This window comes from Melanerpes formicivorus, unplaced genomic scaffold, assembly GCF_026170545.1.
Source record: "Melanerpes formicivorus ecotype bairdi unplaced genomic scaffold, bMelFor1.0.p_v2 SCAF_6, whole genome shotgun sequence".
NCBI lineage: Eukaryota > Metazoa > Chordata > Aves > Piciformes > Picidae > Melanerpes > Melanerpes formicivorus.
In genome coordinates, this window is record NW_027142358.1 from 12,902,784 (window position 1) to 12,926,864 (window position 24,081).

The window sequence follows — 24,081 nt, forward strand, 5'->3', positions numbered from 1 at the left end:
CATGCTTATATTGAAGTACTATGAGATACTTTAATAAATATTCAACCAGAGCAAAGGTTGTTCAAATGTTTTAGGAACCATTAAAAAAAAAAAAGCACATGCTTTATGGAACCATAACTCGAAAATGTGGCAGGCTGAGGCAATACGATCAAGCAGTAGAGATGCTGAGCTCAACAGTCTCAATCTATTCTTTGGATTGTGAAGCCTCACCCTTCCACCTAACTTCCCCACCCACCCTGAAAGCACACTGCATTGGGAGTGGCTTTTCTCAGTAGAGAAGCAAAACTTTCTTTTAATGTGGTTCATGGAAAGTTTTGTTGGTTTTCTTTCCTCAGCCCACCTAGGCTGAAAAAAATGTTAGTCTCAATCAAAACCCAGTATAATAACTCTGCCCATTTGTGGACAGATCTTTTCTAGTTGCAAAAAGAAAAAAAATGGAATCCTACAATTGCAATTTCTTGTGGCTCATTATGGGAATGATGGTGTTGCACAACCACAGGAAGAGTTGTACTGAAATGGTTTGAGCCTAATTATCGTAGAGCGCTTTGAAATGCTTTCCTCCAAAAACCAGAAAGGTTTTATGAAAACAGGGATTAGATCAATTCTAAGGCAACTGTGGTTTCTAAGTACAGGAAGAACTTCCCATAAATTCTAATGGAACAGAGACAATTAGATACAGAAGGTGAATTTTATTCCAACTTGAATTTAATGATACACCATAAGATATAGAAACTGATCTGTGGTGTATAAACAGGAAAACCCCCAGGCATAACAAATTTACTTCTGATCCAAAGTCTGCTATCAGTAACATGAATCCTGTTATTGCTTTCAGTGGGCTTTGGATTAATCTCCAATGAGCAACATGAATAGGATATGAAGTCAGATAACTAGAGAAACCAGGACAGTGTGATTTGAGCAATGTAAGTGGGTAAAAAAGTATTTTCAACCTCCCCTCCCCATACCTTTGGGAGATGCCACATCTGATCAGATACTTGATTCACATAATCCAAAAGCCTTTATCAGTACCTGAAGCCTCAGGATCTCATATATGAAACCTGGAAAGGCTGCAGCTGGGTTTCCCTCCTGTTTAAGATGATGCAAAACAGCTTTCCGCAGATCAGTGAGGCACTACTTTGACTTTGCTGGGTAAGTTTTCATTTGGATTCTTTCTCCATTTACCTGACCCCATCCCATCAATACTAGAGCTAACACAAGGTAAGGGTGAAGTTGGGATAGAGGCTGAGTGAGGCATATTCTTTGAGTGCCAACTAGGACTTGGATCAGTTTAGCCATCCATGAAATCACAGCTCCATAGAAGAATCTGAAGTTTTTTTACAGTTTACTGCTGACAAAGTAAAAGCAAAGAGAACAAATCAAATTCAGGTAAGCCAGGTATTAGGGAACATGTATGGGTGTCTGTACTTACAGACCAATGCACCTGGCACTTCTGAAGACCTAGAACCAAACATCTGAATTTACTCTTCAGTGCTCTACTCAAAGTCACCTAGAAAAACTGTGACACAGTAAGAAGCATCTTCCCTTTTTTGCTGCTGAAGAACATTACATCCTTTAGAGAGCTCATTTCCCTTCTGATAAGATGGTGGTATTTCTCCCTCCACAAAAGACACATCCTTTCTGATAAATCATTCTGTATGTTTACCATCTACCCTGTTTTCAGCCCAAGTCCAAGTACCCTTGCTCCTTTCCCTGAGCTGGCTCCAGGTTAAAGACAGTGTACTATCCACAGACACTACAAATTTCCACTTTTGGTCTAGACTAGAGAGGTGTCTTGGCCACAAAGCTGCAGTCAGCTTCCTCTGCCTTTTTCTTGAATTTGGTTGAAGCCTTATCACTACCTCTGCTGCCCCTTTGGATTTGGCTGAAGCCTTATCCTACCTCTGCCTCCTTTTTTCTCCAGTTTCTCACTGCAACCCTGGTGGCCCCCTGCATGCAGCACAGCAGCTTCTTCCCTCTTGCTGAAGCCTATTTCTAAAATGTCTCCCTGGAGCAGATGTTTCCCATGTGTTTCAACCTTTATTTTCTTCCCCACCCCCACTTGTTCCAATGCAAATAAATGTTTATCTCCTTATCTTTCAGATCCAATTCTAAAATAGTGCAAGCATCCCTTAGGAACATGACCAGCTTGGTTCTGAGGTAGGCAAACCCTGCAGTCTCTTCCTATATAATAACACAGCAGGGAGAGGAAAAAGGTTTGACCTTGGCATAGCCTTTGTTTTCAATTTACCATTATGACTATTTGGCATTGTGTTTTGGTTTTGTTTTTGGTTTTGTTGTGGTTTTTTTTCCTTTTTAAATTTCTTCCAGAGATGAAATTTTATGTCTGGGAAATAGTTTGTGAAGCAGGATTAATACCCACACCATTTGCCATTTTCCTTTCTATCTCAAACCCCTGTCTCCTAGCTGCCACTAAAATCTTATTTACAGATATAAATCTTAAGTTTACAGATACTTCACAAGTCCCATCCCCCTTCTCTGTGACATTTCCCTCTCTCCAGCTGTCTCTCCTTGGCAACAGTTTCTGCAGTACCAGTAGACTTTCACACAAATTACCTTTGCTCTGATTCATATTTCCAAAACTGGTTTCAATAGCAGGCCAACTCAAGTCAGTTTCACAATCTTATGCTAACTATAAATCAAATCTGAAAGGAACACACTCCAGCTGGACTGGTATTGTAGCCCAAATTTTAGGGTACTCCAACTTCCACTCACTCATATGTAGAGATAAGTTTTGTGGGGAGAGGGACTGGTGCAGCACTTCCATCCCCTCCTGTGCAGTACTACATCTCTCTGAGCAGGCCTACCCTCTTTTCAGCCAAGTTCTGAACGCTGTCATCAATCTACAAAAGGAGCATTTAACCATTCCCTGTAGACTGATTGGTCAGCCCTCTCCCAAGGAGCAGGTAAGCATCAGACCATGAAGTGCTAACAAGTGCAAATAACTGAGACTAGGGAAGCTGAAACTAGAACCTAAAGTCATGTAGATTTTGTTCAAATGAGAGTCAAAGCCAACAAAGTCAACAAGGATCTCATTCTTCAAAGTCCTGAGCAGGGAGTGACCAGTCACTGTGCTGTTTTTGTGTCCCACAGCTGTGGCACTTGTCATGCTGTAGAACTGCTCACAAATGGATTTGAGCTGGCAGAGTTGGCAGGTAGGATGGACAGCATGATCAGCCTCCTCTCTTTCCTGGCAGCTGTGTCAAGAGCAAAATCAGGTGACAGGACATCACTTTTTGGACAGCATTGCTCTTGAATTTGCTGTCTCTGTGCAAGTAGCTCTCAAAAATGTGATTTCCCACATTCTGCAAGGGCTCCGATAAAAACTGCTGCAATCAGCCAGATCTTTAGTAACTCCTCTGATATCTCCATATTCAAAATTACTGTGGGGCTGAGGGAAAGCAAAGAGAAGTGTAATGGTCTGAGAATGTTACATGCAGTGCTAGGCAAAGAAAAAATTGTGCTTTCTAAAAGCCACATGCAGATTTGTTGCTATGACAAAATAGGCATGTAGGCACTGAAAAGCCCTAGACAAAGACTTTCATTTAATTTTCAGCTTTAACAAGAGTCTCTCTCCCAGCCTTGAACTGAGCCACTTCATCTTCCAGTGTTTCACAAACAGGCAAAAGTTTACCTTACTGTTACATATATCAAGGTTTTGTACCCAGAGCCTTTCAGTATACTTGCACTATGCTCAGATAAATCCTGAAAGCACCACAAAAAAAAAAAAAACCTTTAAAAATTGGCAGAAATCTGTGTATTTTGTAGCACTGCCATGAAATTATTTTTATGAACTACTAAGAATTTGCACTTGTTACTTTTAATAGGCAAAAAGCTTTCCAGCACTATGAAAAAGATTGAATGCATTTGAATGATGAATCTGGCTGTGTCAAAACTGCTGTGGAGCTCTACTGGCAACAGACAGCAAGGAGGAAAAGTAGCAAGTGGTGCCACTGCTTTCTCAACACCAGCTATCTCACTATTTCAAGCGCTCTTTCTCTTCAACAGTTTCAATTTTCCAGACCAGAGAGGGCCTACTTTTTTGCTGTTGTTTGATTTGGTTTTTCTCCAAGGTCTATCTATTGCTTTGCTCAGAGCCAGCCACAGATAATATCACTATTTCTCTCTTCTTGTACAGTCCACTAGACATACAGATTTACTGAGAGTCCATTTGTCTGGAAGCTCATTATGCAGCATTCCCTGTAGCTTCTGTATGGACACATTCCAGACAACAGCTAAAAACATTTATACCACCTTTTGGTTTTAATTTCTTTGATATTGCTGGGGAAAGAAAAAAAAACAACAACACTGAATTCTTGAGTTTTCCTTTTTTAACTCAGAGAAAAGAAATTCCATTCTGAAAGCAGCTAATCAATAAAGAAAGTTTCCCAGGTGGAGCACAGGAAGAAAAAAATTAAATAAAAAAATGCAGAGCTCCAAAAACCAATAGGTAATGAAGAACACTTGTATTTTGATAAGAGCAGACCAAAGAAACTATGCCAACTGCTTTTCAAGACAGACACTTGCACAAACTTTATTCCATTCTGCTGGTATGCAAGGAATGCTGGTAGAAAGCCACCTGTAGTGTCCCATCCTCAGAATCTGCAAAACTCTTTCAACCAGATCTGGATTCTGAAACCATCCCAGCTTGAAGGGTAAGAAGTGGCAAGAAAGAATTCTCCTATCTATTTCTGGCTATTTCATATTCAAGCCTACCTCATAGTTAACAGCTGCTTTTCCGTTCTCTCTGTTCTGAACTTGTATTGCTTCAATTCCTATTTTTGCTCTTTTTACACCTTCTGATTTGTTAGTTCCTAGACTTGCAAATTCCCTCACCAGTCTTCTCAGAAATCAACCTTCAAACATTTCTCATCCTTCCTCCTAAAAGCAGCTGTGCTGTATGTCATCACCTAGGCATGATTTAGACTGGAGGCTCTACAATGCAATGAACAGGTCTTACTTATGTTTGCGAATCCATGTCTAACTTTATGCTTCTGTATAAATGTTTAATAGGCACTAATGCATTTGCTGGAACAAGCTGTGTACTAATACCCGGTGAGACTGTTTGGAGTCAATCCCTGCTGACTGTCAGAAGATTCTGGAATTAAAAAATTGCAGTTGTTCAGTGACGCTGCAATTTGAAAGCTACAGGATGCAACACCTGAAGTGGTCTAATGAAACACTGCACCAGGAATGGTCCTATTTATTCTTTCCCATGTTTGAATTGGGATTACGTTTGGGATCTCAGCACAACAGATGTGAGGCTACACTCAGCTACAACCACTGTGCCTTATCACAGAATCACACAGAATCACAGAATCACCAAGTTTGGAAGATCATCATCAAAGATCATCTAGTCCAACCTGTCACCACAGACCTCATGACTAAACCATAGCACCAAGTGCCACGTCCAATCCCCTCTTAAACACCTCCAGGGATGGGGACTCCACCACCTCCCCAGGCAGCCCCTTCCGATGGCTAACGACTCTCTCTGTGAAGAACTTCCTCCTCACCTCGAGTCTAAACTTCCCTGGAGCAGCTTGAGACTGTGTCCTCTTGTTCTGGTGCTGGTTGCCTGGGAGAAGAGATCAACCCCCTCCTGGCTACAGCCACCCTTCAGGTGGCTCCCCTGAGCTTCAGGTCTCCCCTGAGCCTCCTCTTTCCCAGGCTAAACAATCCCAGCTCCCTCAGCCTCTCCTCACAGGGCTGTGCTCAAGGCCTCTCACCAGCCTTGTTGCCCTTCTCTGGACACGTTCAAGTGTTTCAATGTCCTTCTTAAACTGAGGGGCCCAGAACTGGACACAGTACTCAAGGTGTGGCCTAACCAGTGCTGAGTACAGGGGCACAATGACTTCCCTGCTCCTACTGGCCACACTATTCTTGATGCAGGCCAGGATGCCATTGGCCTTCTTGGCCCCCTGGGCACACTGTTGGCTCATGTTTAGGCATCTGTCAATCAGTATCCCCAGGTCCCCTTGCTAGAAAAATTTCAAATACTTCAAATCTCAGCTTTTTCTTTAATGTTAGCTGAAGAGTCTAGAATGGTCTTGTCTGTTTTTCAAACTGCTCTTGGCCCTTTTTTTTTAATCTGGGTTTGAGTATATCATGTCCTGGGTAGAATTAATCATTAAATAGAAACCCCAGTGGCAAATCAGGTGCATAGTTTTTATTTCAAGGGCCAAACAGGACCTGAGTGATTCATCACTAACAGCACAGAAGCAGTGAATGCTCAAGCAAACAAGGAATGTACAATGTCTTGGCCTTAAGGCAAATGAATTAAATATGGTGATGCTAAAGGAGAAAATCCACCAGAGCAGCAGGACTGTTAAGACCTTCATGTCATCCAGCCTCAGGTTAACACTCATGGAGACAAAGCACACCACAAACAGAAATCTTTGGGGTTTGTTCTCCCTGTTTCTAATAGTGAAGCTGGTGCTGAAAATTCTTATCCCATTATCCCAACAATTGTTGACATAAAATCCAGGGATATAAAGCATCACTGTTGGGGTCAGTCTGTATGGGCTCTGGAACAAGGAGCCATCTACCTCCAATACTGCATCCTAGGGTCTCTTTTGTATTAATTTTGATATAGTTTCACCAACAGCACTCTTGCTATTTCATCCTTGAAGGGGGTTTGACTAAATGACAAACTGAGGTTTTCACAATAGTCAGTGTGCATTAGGAAAGCAAAGGAGCTGTATCCAATGGAAGTCTGAAGTTAAGCAAAACACAACTCTATTAAGAAAAATTCCTATTAACAGTGAAATTTATTGGACTTTATGCAGTGGCATAAAAAATACTCCACTACTTCAGTCATCATTTAAAAGTAGACTGGAACAAGTAGTATCACAGTATCACAGTATAACTAAGTTGGAAGAGACCTCAAGGATCATCGAGTCCAACCTATCAACACAGACCTCAGGACTAAACCATGGCACCAAGTGCTATGTCAAATCCCCTCTTAAACGCCTCCAGGGACAGTGACTCCACCACTTCCCTGGGCAGCCAATTCCAATGACGAATGACTCGCTCGGTGAAGAACTTTCTCCTCATCTCGAGTCTAAACCTCCCCTGGCACAGCTTGAGACTGTGTCCCCTTGTTCTGGTGCTGGTTGCCTGGGAGAAGAAACCAACCCCTTCCCGGCTACAACCACCCTTCAGGTAGTTGTAGAGGGCAATGAGGTCACCCCTGAGCCTCCTCTTGTCCAGGGTACACAATCCCAGCTCCCTCAGCCTCTCCTCATAGGGCTTGTGCTCAAGGCCTCTCACCAGCCTTGTTGCCCTTCTCTGGACACATTCAAGTGTTTCGATGTCCTTCTTAAACTGAGGGGCCCAGAACTGGACACAAATACACTGGAACACAAATACATTGGAAGGGAACACTGCTGCATCAGCACAGCAGAAAAATAGATGAGCAAATAACTCTGTTTTCTGTAATTTTCAAGAATGTGCATGACAGGACTTCAGTACTAGTCAAAATGTATTTACCTGCAACAAAACCAATTTTCAAGGTTCAGATTTGGGGTAAATTAATACCTCTCTGTGAAGAAATGTTTGCACAATTCATTAAGTAAGAAATATTACAGGGCTCCTTTTAAAGGCTACTTTAGTGCAAATGTGTTAGGGACAAAGACTTTCAGAACGATCCGAACACAAACACTTTAGAAAATCTGCCCCCCGTATGAATGGAAGCTGAACCCTTTACAGAAATTCCCACTCAGTTCCAGGTGTCCAGCTCTTGAGAAAAATAACACCAAAAACTGGCCACAGGTTTTTACCCATTGTAACTGGTGTCCAGAACACTTTTACTGAATATATAATCATTTTTTCACTCTTTTCAGCTCATCAGATATCAGAGCTCACACGGAAGAGGATTTTTCCATGAAAATTGTGCTCCACAAGGCTAAACTACTTAGTAAAGCCAAACCAAAATTGGAGTAGGACCTTTAAACAGACTAAGTTAAAAGCACACTCTTCTTCTACCTGCAAAGGCCAGTGAAAACAACAACAAAAAACCCATCTCTTTTAAGCAGAAGAATATAAACTTCTTGGTGAAGTCCTCATTGTTTGAGCAACAATATTTTCAAATTAAAGCAACTGTTGTATCTGTTGAACTGGACAAGTGGTACAACGCCTTTGTACTTAATGCAAAATAATTTAAAGCAAAGAGAAGACAGAGACATGTTAGTTGATTAGACTCTAAAGAACACTTTTTCAAGTACCCCCAGCCTCGCAGAGTGACCTTGACAGGCTGGACAGATGGGCAGAGTCCAAGGGCATGAGATTTAACACATCTAAGTGCCAAGTTCTGCACATTGGCCACAACAACCCCATGCAGTGCTACAGGCTGGGGTCAGAGTGGCTGAAGAGCAGCCAGGCAGAGAGGGACCTGGGGGTACTGGTTGATAGTAGGCTGAACAGGAGTTAGCAGTGTGCCCAGGTGGCCAAGTAGGCCAGTGGCATCCTGGCTTGTATCAGGAACAGTGTGGCCAGCAGGAGCAGGGAGATCATTCTGCCCCTGTACTCAGCACTGGTTAGGCCACACCTTGAGTACCGTGTCTAGTGCTGGGCCCTTCAGTTTAGGAAAGATGTTGCCTTGCTGGCACATGTTCAGAGGAGGTCAACAAAGCTGGTGAGGGGTTTGGAGCACAAGCCCTATGAGGAGAGGCTGAGGGAGCTGGGGTTGCTTAGCCTGGATAAGAGGAGGCTCAGGGGAGACCTTATTGCTCTCTACAGCTACCTGAAGGGAGGTTGTAGCCAGGTGGGGGCTGGTCTCTTCTCCCAGGCAACCAGCAGCAAAACAAGAGGACACAGTCTCAAGCTGTGCCAGGGGAGGTTTAGGCTGGGGGTCAGGAAGAAATTCTTCATAGAGAGAGTGATTGCCCATTGGAATGGGCAGCCTGGGAGGTGGTGGAGTTGCCATCACTGGAGGTGTTTAGGAGGAGACTTGATAGGGTGCTTGGTGCCATGGTTTTGTTGATTAGATAGTGTTGGATGATAGGTTGGACACGATGGTCTTAAAGATCTCTTCCAACCTGGTCTATTTTATTCTATCCCAATAAATAAACAAAAGAATAATTAACTGAGCAACTAATTTTGCACAAGCAGTGCAATTCAGAGCTTACAGTTTGTAGGAACTGCAAACCTGTTACTGATGGTACGACACTCCCCCCACCCCATGCAGTTTTTGTCAAGGAATCCAGATTTAATTCACAAAAATACATTTCTGTGGACACAATAAGACTTCTTTCATAGACATTTTGTTTGTCTCTAGTTCCTTTAAAATGTAATAAACTGTGACTCAGATATAATTAGAAAAATTTGCATTAATTCTAGTGCTGAGCACATTTATGATACCTTGTATATTCACAGAACACTCGCATCTTCAAATGGTTTCAAGAATAAGCTGCTGAACTTCAGGGACTAAAAAGCCCCTTATACTGAGCTTGGCATTTAGATTCAAAACCAATAAATAAATCCACTTACAGACTGTCATGTTCTCAGCTGTGAGAGAGTTAATTTTCTTCCTAGTAGCTGGTATAGTGCTGTGTTTTGGATTTAGGGTGAGCATAACATTGATAACACACTGATGTTTTAGTTGTTGCTGAGCAGTGCTTACACTAAGTAAAAGACTTTCAAGCTTCTCATACTGCCCTGCCAGCAGAAGCTGGGGTATGAACAAGAAGCTGGGAGGGCACACAGCAGGGACAGATAAATTAAACTGGCCAAAGGGATAGTCCATACCATATGACATCACGCTGAACAAAAAATTTGAGGGGAGTTGGCTGGAGGATGGCAGACTGCTGCCCGGAGACAGGCCAGGCATCGGTTAGCTGGTGGTGAGCAATTGCATTGTGCATTGCTTGTTTTGCATATTCTTTTATCATTGTTAATAGCACAGAAAAGGAAGGGGAGACAAGAAACCATCTTTATCTCAACCCACGAGGTCTACCTTTTTTCTGATTCTCTTCCCATCCCTCTGAGGAGGAGTGAACAAATGGCTGTGTAGTGTTTAGCTGCACATTGGGTTAAACCTCAACAGAGACAAAGGCTTATTGTATACCACTCTTCCAAGAAAACCCATGGGTGGCCAAGAATTACTTGGGAAAACTTTGCATAAATTAATTCTGAATCATTCTCAGTTCTTTCTTCCACAGTGAAAAGAAAGGTCTATAGAAGGAGAAAAGCACTGCTGAGTTCACACAGGGTCAGAGGATATCTGTCTTTCTAAATACAGAACTAAAAATTTTTCATGGTTCTTGGGACAGTGAAATGTAGAACCATCACCTTCCCTGCCTATGGCTCCTTGAGAATCTTGGCTGCCATCAGCTCCAGCTATGAGGGGATGGAAGTACATTTAATTTAGAAGGTACAGCAGGGAGTACCAACTGCAGCAGTCAAGGCAGTATGACAGTTCAAAGGAACCAGTTCCAGCCCTTCACTCAAAAGGAAGAAAAAACAACGAAAGAAAACACACCCACAAAAAGTCCCACATGGCTTTCTCCGCTACCAGACACTGTCAAGCTGACATCTAGAGTTCAGTAGAAAGCATAGAATTTTGCTCAGGAATTTTGCAGCATCCTACAGCATTATACAGAAATTAATCACTGGGCTACGTAGTTCTTTACATTAGTCCAGAAAAACCATAGAAATATCATGCTTTATTATGGGTGTTTATAGAAAACCACTATTCTGTACTCTTCAGTCTACAACCATATGTTAACAATTATCACCACAAAAGCTATTGCAGTTCTACCAAATTATACAACAAACTAGACAGCAGGGATAGCTCTAAATCTTTGAACATCAGGTTCTTATTTACTATGGTATCCTATTTTTAGGTCAAAATTTTACACAGCTGCTGAAAGCACTGTCCCTATTTCAGCCAATTCTCCTGGTAAAACTACTTCAGGTACCAAGCTGCTGAGGAGAGGCAGTACAACCTTGATTTGGTGCTTAATTAGTAAACTAGAGCTAGGAAGATTCAAATACTCGGCTAGGAAAGGAGGCAGCTCTCCTATCATGCTACATTATTTATCCAAGTGTGATAACTGAGTTAGGATATAATCTTGGGGAATCATATTAACTTACAGACACTGACCATGATTTTGAAGTCAGTGTAAATCTGCTATTAAATAGCTCTGTTCATGTTGTGGAGCTTCTAAAACTAAGTGTTTATCCATTACCTGGCAAGCCAATTTTTAACATCACTTACAACAGTCAGTAGAAGCAGGATGGCCATAGCTGTGTGCAGTAACTTGAATTCTCAAGTTCAGTTCTGGTTTGATGCAACTCTCTGGAGTTTTATAGTATTATGTTTACAGTATTATATTTAAAATAGTGTATTAAAAAATCAAGGAAGGAGTATTCTTCTGTCAACAGCCTTGAACCTCAATGCTATGCAAGTTTCTACTCTGCATTTGAGATGAATATTGAGGAAAATAACACTGCATGAAGTACATACCTTTGGCAGAGCTTGGAGAAAGAGAAGCCACAGCTCTGCGGGTATATTCTGGTCTCCTCCTGGAAAACAAAACCAAAACCAAACAAATAAAAAAATCAGTAGGTGTTACAGAATGCAGTAATCTAATGCAGCTGTTGGAAAAATGAGCTATAAAATGTTCTCTCAGTCTAAAATAAAAGAAACCACCATCCTGGAGCCTGCTAGAAAATTTGACATTTGTAGCCCATCTACTTCAACTTGTATTGTTACCTTTTAAAGCTAAGAGTCACCATGTGTCCATGAATCAGCTTTTATGGGGGAAGAGCCTCTGTCTCTACATGAAACCTAAGTCAACATCATCTGTACTTATTATTCTGTAAAGAGAAACAGTGCCAAACTTCCTGCAACACCCACTTCAGCTGCTAAAGTCCAGAGAACTGAATGTGCTGCTGTTAGCATTTGGAGACAGGAATATGTTTTGACCTAATGCATCAGACACAGGCTTTCTTGGTGACAAGAAAGTACTGGATTCCATAACAGGTTAAAATAGAGCCAAATAGAAAACATTGCATGCAACTCATATAGAGAAACTTCTAATCACCATCACTGAAACTTTTAGGAGCATTCTAAACACTGTAAAAATACCACGTAAGTTGGTAAATAGTTAAAGTCTTCCAGCTTGTCACATAAATGACAGCTTGATCGATGTATGTAAATGTTCTAAGACTGCTATTACTATGTTGTGTTAAATGCAAAGTTGCATGTGTGTCAGGACTAGGACAAAAGTTCTTGGGTACAGATAAATCAGTATTACAACTCAGGCCATTGCTATTTAGTCAAGTGTCTGCCTTCTTACTTGTCAAGGACACAGCCTGTTGATACCTATAGGTAGAGATACAGTGGATGTGCCACAGGGCCACTTCTCTCTTGTGGACACAATGCTGATGCTTCTCCATCCTGCAGTCCTGCACTGAAGTGCTTCTTCCTGCCCAAAGAGGCCTCCCTAATTATCAACTGGGAGCAAAGCTGCTCAGAATACAGATCTGCAAAAGCTATTTAGAGCATTTATACAAGATGTAAGCTCTGGAGATCTATTTTCAGGATCTCTGCTCAAGCTTAAATCTAGGTTTTTTTTTTACCTCATTAAGGTTATATAGTGCAAACACCTGCCAATCTCCCCATCTGCAACAGACACTTCTCTGTACAATCTCAACAACGAGTGATAGCAGTTGAGAAATTCATTCTCTGCTGCTGCCACCAAGAACAAATGATTGATTAGAAATACCAGCAAGCAGCAGTGTGAATGATACAAGCATAGCCCATGCTCCAAGCTGTCTCATCCTGTACTACAGAGCCTCAGGACAGGCAGAGCTTACAATTTTGCAAGATCACTGTGTCTGGATAACATTTGTGTCTTGCATATACTCAACGTGAAAAGCAATCTTTTTCAATACAGAAGATGGCTCTGTTCTAAACAGAAAAGTTCCTCCCTGCTTGTTTGTTTGTATCTCATATGGTAGATCAGCAGGCACCTCTGGGTGAGGAAAAGACAACAGCTTCTCCCCAGTGGGAAGGTCACTATAGGATGAAGAGCATTCATTCATCTGGATATATCATATCTAAACTTTCCTTTCTCATCCTCAAAGGGACAAGAGAAAGGAGTAGAGAGACATCAGAAGTTAGCCAAAATAATGCAGCCAAGGTCAAGCAGAATCAAGTTAGTATCTCTCCCAGAGTGAAGAAGCGAGAAAAGTGAGATTGTTTTGGTATAACTAGTTTAAGTCCCTTCACTCTTCCTCCTTAGATTTTGAGCCTCATTTTACTCAAGCCAACAGAACAAGCCCACCATGGTGGACAGTGCTGCCATGCTGTAACACTGTTTGGTATAAAAATTGAGGAGGTATTATATGGTACCATTAATACCCTAAAGCACATTTCACTAGCAGAGACATTTTGCCTGCACACCTAGCACCTGTCTTCTTGTGGAATTCAGCACTTAATTTTTCATTTACTGTATACAGCATGAGGAATAACACTCTTCTACCCAATTTGGGCACTATGACGTGCTGACATCCCTTTAGAGGAACTAATAAAGGGGAAAAAAAAAAAAAAAAGAGGCACATGAGCAACGGCACCGCTGTATCTTCCCTTTCTATCCTATACTTACACTGGATCAAATCCCTGATTCAACAACTATCTTTTAGCCATAGGACCAGCCAAAGTCACCCAAGTCACAATCTGACTTTCTCATGCTTTAATGCCAGTGCTGTCATAGAAAACAGAGATTATTACTTTTTTTTTTTTACCCTGCATTAATTTATGAGGGTCAAATGCTACCTACAGGTTGTCTCTACCGTGTAAAACTCGTATTGTTTACCTGCACAAAAGCTTTTTGACTCAAACTATGCCCTTCCCTCAGCCACACCACACGAATGCCTCTGAAAATAAAACAAAAAACTCTGGGCTTTGAAAATAAAGGCAAAGTCCTGGATGGTTTTGGCAACAATGTAGAGTCAGAGGCTGAGAACACCTCTGGAATCAGCAATATTGCTAAAGGAAAATCATGGACTTTCTATACATCACAAGACAGCAAAATGCTAAGTATACTGAAGCAAGCCTTATTACAAATAACAGTAATAGTACAAGTTGCCAGTAGATAAGGAGCTCTGACATGATCCATTCTTATCTAATGTTAATTCAGAGCATACACCCTAGATGGCATTAATAAATATACCGTGATGCTGGAAGCTGCTGGAGGTAGGAGGAGATATTCTAGACAACCTTCTCTGCATCTCATGCTGAAATCTCATTTGTAATTACTTCACTAAATTGCAACCTTCCAAACCACACTTTGCAGCACTTCTTGACTGTTCACCATGAGCTGTTTGCTTTTCACTTATGATCTGTTAAATCTCCCACTTCTACCACATCTGTTAAGCCCTGAAGTAGAAACAAAACAAGTAGAAAAAAATATATTGGACAAATTTGGACAGATTTCTGTAAGCAAAACCCAGGACAAAGCTTCAACAGAGATATTTTGTAACCCACTCTGAGTTCTGTGACAGAAAGGGTAAGAACATTTCCCCTCTTGGATGTTGATGGCATGAATGTTGTCTTAAATTTACTGCATTGAGTGTTAACTGCCAACTGTGAACATCTGCCTCTCTCTAACCTCCATGTACCTTCAGGGGGATGATACGTCTTCCTGCCCCTTGTCCTTCCCTATCCCAGAGCAAAATGGCTTGCAATGATGCAAAGGCCCACTTCAGCAGTGCCCACTCCCTAAGGGTGACAAAAGCAATGTGGGGGGCAGCCAGGATGGTGGGATGCAGAGATTGGTGCCAGGCTGTTAAAAACTTCACTCTTCATTATAGCTGCACATCAGGCCTTTTAATCAAGAGGGTCATTCAACTGTAGCACTATTATTAAATAGCTCATTTCTGAATATCTCAGGCAAGTGTTAAGACCCATGGGAGTACAGGTTCTTTCAAAACAAGCTTCTGCCTTGTGAAATGGGTCCAGTGGGATCCAGAGAACTTTGTACTATCCTGGATTATTTTGAGAACAGGGAAAGCATTTTAAACTCAAGGTTTTACATAGATCCTGGAATAACTGCACTTTTTAACATTCCCAAGGAAAGGCTATAGAGAAATCCATGCTGGCCTCCTGACACTTTTGCCCGCCTTCTTCCTTCTTGTAATGCACTACTCCTGTGCTTGGACGAGATGGTCCTTGAATATTGACCAGCTTTCTTGAGCCCTGGAATAAATACTAATAGCCTTGAGGCTGAACTCTGTAGCTCAAGCATACTGACAAACAGGATTCATACTCTAGAAATAAAATAAAATTAAAAAAAACAAAATTTAAAAAAATCAATCAGTGCCCACACTATACAGAAGTGCATGTTTATTAGAAAACAAAGAACACGTGTATCCATCCATCTACCTGCAGGAGTCTGACTCGGTGTCAATTCTTACTTACAAAAATTAGTCTAGCACATCAAAGGATGGCCCCTGTGCCACTTGAAATAATGTGAAGGCTGTCGTTTACCACACATCTACTCTGAAGGAGAAGCATGTCTAGCTCTGCTGTGTATGTGATACACCACAGAGTCAGCATCAATGTCTATAAAACCCGAATGCGGGGGAGAAGGGAAGAAGGAGAACAGAACAGAGTGTCACCGCCTCTGCCATTTTTAAATCACTTGTCCCTTTTCATCACAAACAAAAGCAGTCCCTGTGCAAGGTACAGCATGTTTAACTCACAGCATACAATGAAATGAAATCATTTTCCCCAACTTAGTCACTGATTTTCCATGCCTTTTTAAACAACAAACCAAGGAAGGGAATCAAGGGGAACAGTAGCAGCAACATTGCTGTTAAAAGGTCTTACAACAAATATGCCTTTTGAAAAAAAAGTAACGCAAAGGACAGAGGATTGCAAAAGCAAGTTGATGATGGACACTTTTTTCCCCCCTTTAGCCTTATGAGGACTTAATCCTAGCAACCAGAAATGTTCAAATTCATGTGTAGGAGGATGGGGGGAAGAAAGGGTAGCATTGTTAATAGTACACAGATACATCAGAGGGGGGGAAGATAACTTCTGTGCATGAATGGAAGAGTGAAGGGAAATGGCTAGGTAAGGACAAAAGATTCATACAGTACAGAATAGAATCCCTTCCATGTAGGATGCAATTTCTTCCATGGAAAAGATGTTTCATCCATGGAGCTAAATGACATAACTCCTCTGGAATAGTAACTCTTCAATGTTTGTTATCTGTGGTTCTGTTACTAGACAGGTTGCAGTTCTTATAATTAGTACTTTATCCAAAAAGCAAAAATATTCCTTACATCAATCTATTTAGTCTTCTGTTACCTTTATGAGATTATATGAACCAAAGGACTGTAATGAAAGTCTGGTGTGAACTGTAAATACTTAAAAGGGTTCTCAAAGTATGAATACTCAACACTTACTGAAAATAAACTTCCTGGAATGAACTCCCAGGTCATTTCGTATCAGTAAGCCTTTCTGGCATCCTGGCCAATTCCCCTCTTTTATAGCTGACAAAATGGAGGTGCACAGAAGTACCAGACAGCTTCTTTAAAGAAATCTTGTTTACATAACACAAAGAGGGCAACCTTTTTTTTTTTTTCACAAGTTATCAAGCATTTCTGATCTCACCAGGAAAATTACATCCCACCTGTAAAATGCTATAGAGCACTTTGAAAACCTATTAATAGGCATCTAATACATCCCACAGGGTTCCAAACAAATGCTTACAAACCCCCCACTGAAGTAATTCAGAGCCCACACAAGCTTCTCTATGGACAGATTAAGGAAAGTGGTCTGCTTGTTGACCTGTTTAAGTACAACGTAAGTTACTCAGTCCACAAGTCTGAAAATACTTGCCCAACTGAATTGCATCAGGGCCAGAAACACACAGAGGGTCCGTATTTTTTTGGTTAACAGCACTCTTTTATCACAGTTACTTCTATGGTGACTCTTTCTCCATGGCAAAAGGTGAGTTGAACCAGACTGCCACTTATCATTTTTTGTGGACTGCTTCAGGATGCTCATGAAGAAAAGTAAGTCTGCTTCCAATAGGCTTAAGTTAGATAGGGAGGGATCTGCAGTAACAGAATGTTCTAAAGGGTCCACACGGAGAAAGGTGTTAAAAAAACAGTTATTTACACCAACAGTACAGTAATTATTGCCATGAAAATAATTTTATGAAGCCTCTTTACACAATATAAATATTCATATCATTACTTGGTGCTGTTGGAACAACATCTAAATCATCTGGAAACGCAAGTTGTAGCATGGTAAAAATAAGCCAAATTACAATGAAAAAGGACCCCTAGCATTTGACAAACATCCAAAAGAAACACATTTCACAAAAAAACTTTTTCATGTTATTTCCAACTGATTTTTGATGCTGGAACTAGCTTTTAATAGATGCAAAGTAGGTAAATGTCTTATTACCAAAAATAAATCCGTCTGTTAAGGATGACAGAGAGAGGCAGAAGTACTGCACTGCCTATTATGGTACTGAGCAACAGATTTCACTCCCTCTGCTGTATGTCCATTAATTAAAAAAACTGACAAGCTCTTCCAAAGAATTTCTAAGCTTCTCTTGTCCTCTTTTTAATGCCTTCATAATTCTTTGTATATATAAACATGTCAGGCCTGAAAAAAAGTGGGGTATGCACATAATTTATCACAGAGCTCTTTTTCTGTCCAAATGCAAATACTGGTAAGGAATCAGTAACAGACAAAATAAGAATAATGCAATAAATTAATGCAATGAAGTAAATGTGCCTGTAATTCCCTGTTCAGTCACCAGACAAAGCTGCTTAAAACACCGGCACCGACATCTTTGTCTGCCTTTTTGACCACAGATCTCCCATGTCCATAACAAAACTAGATGCATCAGCCACAGTAATCTAAACCACTTTGCAACAGAGTCTCTGTCTGATGAACATGCAAGACACTACTTAAATAGGAAATGGTAGCTTGCTTCAGTGTTAATAGCATGTCATACACAGCCACAATGCAGTGAGGCCTTTGTTCTCTTTGCAATGTGTTGCCCTTGTAAAATTCCCTCCCCACGGTCATGCAGAGTAGCCATTTTATCCTCACAACTGATGCAACTCAAACAGACCTCAGGCTGTCCAACACACAAACACACTTGTGCTCTCATAGATGGCCATACTTAGAGATTTTTGCCCTTGCTTCTTGCTCTCCTTTGATGAGATAGAAATCACCCTACAAAACAAAACTGCACATCTATGCAATCAGAACAGTTTACCCCAGACTGTTGTTACACTTAAAATCAAACAGCTTGGAAAAAAAATCTTCTCTGGGATATTGCTGCTTAAGAGGTTCAAAGCTAGATGTACATGTAAAACCTTCCACCACATCATACAGAAAATATGAGCCTGCATTTTATTTAGCTATTCATCTGTCCTCTAAAGCAAATCCAGTTGAAACAATTCTCCGCTGGCATTCGGGAGGGTAGACAGATAGCCTAATTAGTCTCTTCCACCTCTAAGCAATTCATGCTTTGCCTGGCTTGTTTTTATTGACTTATCTTACTGGCTGTTTGCAGGCAGAAGCACGTCTCATGCAAATGCCAAGGTTTCTGTTGCTTTGGGAAACTATGGTGTAAATACAAGCCATCAGAATTGAAACAAAACCCATCATTTTACTTCTGATGGATTAAATTCATATCATCATGCACAGTTTTTACATATACAGAGGGAATCTTCAGCAATACCACTCCACAAACTGATCTAGCCCTTCCAGTTCAGGGTCATAGGCTTTACTGCTCCTCCTTCACCTCAGCTGATATCTGAGCTGCCCTGCAAAGATTAGAGCTTAAACACCTTAAGCTCAGACGCCTGGTGCACTGAGGCAGAAGTCTCAACACCTGAGACAACCAGAAAGACTGAATAAAGACTCCTCTTCATCACAACTATTTCCTTCGTGCACCTTTTTATGTCAGCAGAGATTGGTGGTAGCATTCCAAGTCAGCAGAAGAAAATGCAAAAGTTGCAACTTAACTAATTAGGTTTTCAGCCAACAGAAATGGGGCAGCTATGTGTCGACATAGCCCAAGAGGAACCTAATTCTGTTTATGCCTTAAAGGAGTTCCTGTAGTATCCATATCAAATTCCATCATTTATTAACATCACTTTTTGGGACTAAAAAAGCAAGCAGTTTTCATTTCCAAGCCAAAGAACAGTGGGAAAAAAAAACTAAAATAAAATCAAACTCTTACCTTGAAAAAGCTTCTATGTTCCAGCACTTATTCACCACATGAGATACTTCTGCTAATCCTATCACCTGGTCAGGAGAAGCAGCCCAGGAGAGAGCATTTCAGGAGTAAAGGACACCCAGTTTCTAACTATTAACTGTGCTAAAATGGCTAAGCAAGCTGTAGTTTTAAAAGTTAAACAGCAAAACTTAATTACAGGAAAGGAAAGTCTGCTTTCTCTGCTTGGAAATGTTCCTGATTTTTTCAGTGGGAACATTCGGCAATACACGTTAATATTTAACACTGTGTTTTTCCAGTCTTTCCCCAGGGATGCAGAGAAAGGCACTGGCATAGCTGAACTATTACTCTCCTTTAAAAGCAGAAGTGACCCCCACAGACAAGAGAAAAAAAAGCAATAGAAAGAGGAGAAAAGTTTCTGTAAATAAACTTTCTGTAGCATAGATCACAAGAACATCTTAATGAACTAGCAATTTACTGTGAAACAATTCTGTAAGTGATGAAAAAGCATGCTAATAAGAATCATCAACTGTCCTCCTTATACCTGTTTTGAAAGCACAGTACTGCTTAACTTGGTCACTTAGTCCTTCTGAAAGTGCAACAGATCAGCCTCAAGAAAACCTTCAAATGCTGGCCAGTGCTCTTATCTATGGCATTACTGCTTCAGCTGCCAGGGCAAACATAACAAGCTCAGTCGGCCACCCTACTGACAGGCATTCTTACTGTCGAGCTTTCTCTAATCCTGTTATGAGACACTCTTTCCTTTTGCCTGCCTATTTCCTTGGGTTTTGAGTTAGCTAGAAACAAGACTTCCAAATTAAATGCCGACAGGAATGTGCCCACACTCACAGAGACGTAATGAGGAAACAGCTGGGTATTCAGAGATGGTAGCACCTGTGCCCTACATCCTCCTTTGTGTCAGAGCACAGGGGGTAGGATAGACACAGTCTTGTTCTTAAAACAGAGTGGGCAAGAGGACACTGTCCTGACATTTCTAATGGAAATTGGCAGTACCTGGGGTGACTATCATCTTTGAAAGGAGAGGCATGCTGCTCTGGTCCTTCAAAGACTCTGGATGGAAAAAGCCTTTAATGAGCAAATAAAAGTTAGCATATATTTCCAGATGCCAGCCTCATTTTAATGAGATGTAGAAGGAAAGTCGATGCTCTTACAGACAGTAAGAATCTCATCATATCAGTGCCCTCTATCCCCCACCATTATATTAATCATCTTTAAGATGAGGCTATTCTGCAGCCTTTCACACTGACCTCTTAATTAAAGCATGGTAAAATTAACATCTCAGACAAGATAGATGCTTTACCCACCTACATAGGTAATTAAACTAATTCTCAAGGGAGCAAGAACATTTGCTATGTGTGAGGTAACTTTAGCTGGGGTATTCCAAAGAAGGAAAAAGAGATGATGTAATAAATGCCATCATTCATATTTTAAAGGGAGCTATTGTAAATGAAAGAAGAACACCTGTGACAGTCTGAGGCAGCCCCAGCCAAACAAATTCTTTTGTGTCTGGGGACAGTACATTGCATATGGCCTCCCCATCTCCAGCTGCAATATTGAATAACTAAGTGGCAAAGCAGACATACTTTATGCCTTCGCTGACTCTCAGATACTAGTGCTATAATACACTTTCCAAACCCATGGAACTGTACCTGATAGTAATTTCATATTAGTTCTACATGAAAAGGAAATTAAGTCAAAGTATGTCTAAGGTTCTTCTTATGGGCAACAGTCGCTTTTGCACTTATCAGAATCCCAGAAGCAGGAGACCTTGACTGATGACTGATACAAATCTAGACTCTATCACAACATGAATAATTTAATATAGAAAGAGTTTTTGTAATTAAAGATGAAAAATCCACCTCATCAGAGTGGCAGAAATTAATATTATTTGTGCTGCTGTATAGAGGATGAAACAATAAGAAAAAGGTCCAAGGAAGTAACTAAAAATGTATACGGAACCAGGAAGGTATAGACAATACTAGAGCTACAACAGCACAGAGCACAGAATGCATTCATCTATGAAACAAGATGGACTGCTGACATCTGAGAGTCTTGACTTCATGCTTTAGCCTGAAAGCATGAAAAGCACTGTTGCAGTTGTCAAATCTGGTACTTGCTCAAATGCTTTCTTTACTGAAGCAAGGCGTAACTGCTGGGAAACATGGCCTGGGAAAGGCCTCCTCCCCTATGCAGTGACTAGGCAACCTTTTCCAAGGATTACATAACCTGCATTCAGGCAATCCAGGACTCACTGAGCTTCAAAGACTCCTCGTAGATGTTTCCACTCACAGTTTTAATGCATAGTGTTCAGCTTATAAGCAGCTAGCATGCATGTGGCTCCACCCCAAAACACAGTCAAATCCACATCAGGTAAGGTCAAAATGTTCCCTGTCCTTTTTTGCTGTATTATTAAGCAAATACATGAAGTATATAAACTATAGTCTAAACACTCATCCTCAGCTTTAGCTGATCTCTCAATTCAAACACTTGGAGCTATTAATTTAAGACTGATGATTGCCTGTCAGAAAGAAAACAACAACCAAACCAAACCACTTCAAACTATTATGCAGACAAAAAGAGAGCATAAAACATTCCTAACTCTCATGTCTATGGTAGAGTTAGTAAATCATCCGAAAACTTGAATCACAAGTCATTAAAGGGCATCCCACAGCAGTGTGCACACTTGTTTCTCTGAAGGAAGGAAGGAGAGACCATGTAATGTCCTTTGGGTGCAAAGCAATAAGGTTGGAAGGGAAGGTTGTTTTGGGTGAAAGTGTCTGGTTTTTAGTGAGGGTTTGTGGGGGTTTGTTTTATTTTTTAACACAGGCAATAATGTGTTTCTATTGAGGCCACTCCTTGATTTTTAACATAAAAATCAGGAAAAAAAAATTCTTATTAAATTGGTGATATGACAATCAAAACAATTAAAACCTGAATTCTAGTGACAAAGAGTTCTAAGAATATATTCATACTCAAGAGTACTTGAAAAAAAACAAAACACTTCCCCTAGATGTTTTAAAGCCTTCCCTCTGTCCTCTGTACTGCTAAATTGAAAAACACAAACAAACAGGAGCTCTTTTTCTCACAATACAGATCCCAACACCAGTCTCCCAAACATCAACGATCCTGTTGCTTTAGCTGCTTGGAAGTCTATATTACAGTGCCTCATTGGCCTGTGGTTTATCAAAAGAGTGGTCACCCCCCCAATACCCAAGGGAAACATATCCACTTCTGCCAGTGGAATTAAGCCTTTCGTTGCTTAAAAATGGGCTCAGTAAATTCAGCCTTGCATATTTGAGAGTTGCTCAGTCACTGTTCACCCCAGCATCAGGCACACAAACAAGTCTTTGTGGTTATTGTGAATTCTGCACCAAGTTACCAAAACATTGGGTCCAAGCAAAACACCACAAAGAAAAAAAAAAATCTGATCTATTTCAACTATCTTTTTCTTGGCTTACACCACTCTCTATGATTAATCTTCAAAATGTTGCTGAGGAAATGACACAGCTAAATGGTCATTGTCTTAGTATACACTGAACATCCTACAGTACAGCCAGTTTATTCCACTTCTACTGTGCAAAGCATCAAATACCAAGCACATGGCAGCTAAAATAATCAGAGACATTCAGTTGTGAATAAAAAAGGCCAAAGCAAACCATTAATATAGGAAGAATGATTTTAAACCTTTTATAAAGAGATTGTTATCATCCCATGGAAAGCAAAATTGACTGGGCAAGTTCCCACCATACCCAGAGCAGCACCTGGAAAACGAAGCCAACATTTCAAGAAGTAATTAAAATAACATTATTAACAGCATTAATTGAAGTGTATATATAGGCTCAAAAGACCAGATCCTCAACAAGTACAGGGAGACTACCTGCCTAAGTCAATGGTGCTACTTGCTTATAGTATAACACCATAACAACAATATGACACCAAATTTTACTTTTCTTCTTTTTGCTTTTATTTGCCAACACCAGAATTTCAAACCCTCAGATACCTGAGTTTCTCTTAGCTATAGATCCTACACAATTAACACATTCCTTCTAAACAGTATTCCTCTAAAGTTACAGTAATGTATTTAAGAAGAAATATCTTTAATACCCAAGGTATTGTAACTAGCCTAATTCCCTAGATTGTTTCAGGTAAAACAACCTCCAATTCAAATGTATCACAGGAGATCTGTACAGCTCACATGATCCAGATCTTAAATTTGCAGATTTGGTGCTTCACCCCAGGCAACAGAAATGCACCAGTGCCAAGAATCGACACCTACCTTTGTCTACCTCAGTGAAGACTCAATTATTTGACACTTCAACTAATCTTATGAATTATACAATAATGCAGAATCCTTATATCCACCACACTACAATATTCAGATGAGAATATTTGTATGAGCAAGACACTTGGTGAGAAAAGGCCACAATAATGTCAACAAATAAGCCTCTTTGTTTCACTATAAAAGAATTTTTCAAAGTTTCAGATGTGAAATGACAGAGTGAAACTTGTTCCTAAACCCTGTCACACATAATGGTAGCCACGGATTATGAGACAGTTTGGCAAATAAAAGTGGTCTGAGGAAAACAATACAGATGAAGGTTCACAATTAGCCAGAAGATGATACACTTTCCATTCACATATGCAAAGGAAACTGTTTCAACTTAAAGGGAGCACCATGGCACAAATTGTAAAATTCATCTTTCCAATGTATTTGGAGGGACTAGTTTTTAGCAGATGCTTCTAATGTAATGGTATCTGCTAGAAGCACCGCAAAACATTAAGAATTAGAAGGAGAATAATGCTCAAAAATTACATTGCCAAAAATGGC

General features: G+C 40.5%; 1 protein-coding gene across 1 annotated transcript in view; it reads right to left on the minus strand.

The window, feature by feature from the left end:
* SORBS1 (sorbin and SH3 domain containing 1) overlaps window positions 1-24,081 on the minus strand; it is a 174,818-nt gene that overhangs the window by 118,409 nt on the left and 32,328 nt on the right. The window contains exon 3 of the mRNA XM_068139764.1: window positions 11,480-11,538. The gene's annotated coding sequence lies outside the window, so the exon portion shown is untranslated. The remainder of the gene's footprint in view (window positions 1-11,479; window positions 11,539-24,081) is intronic.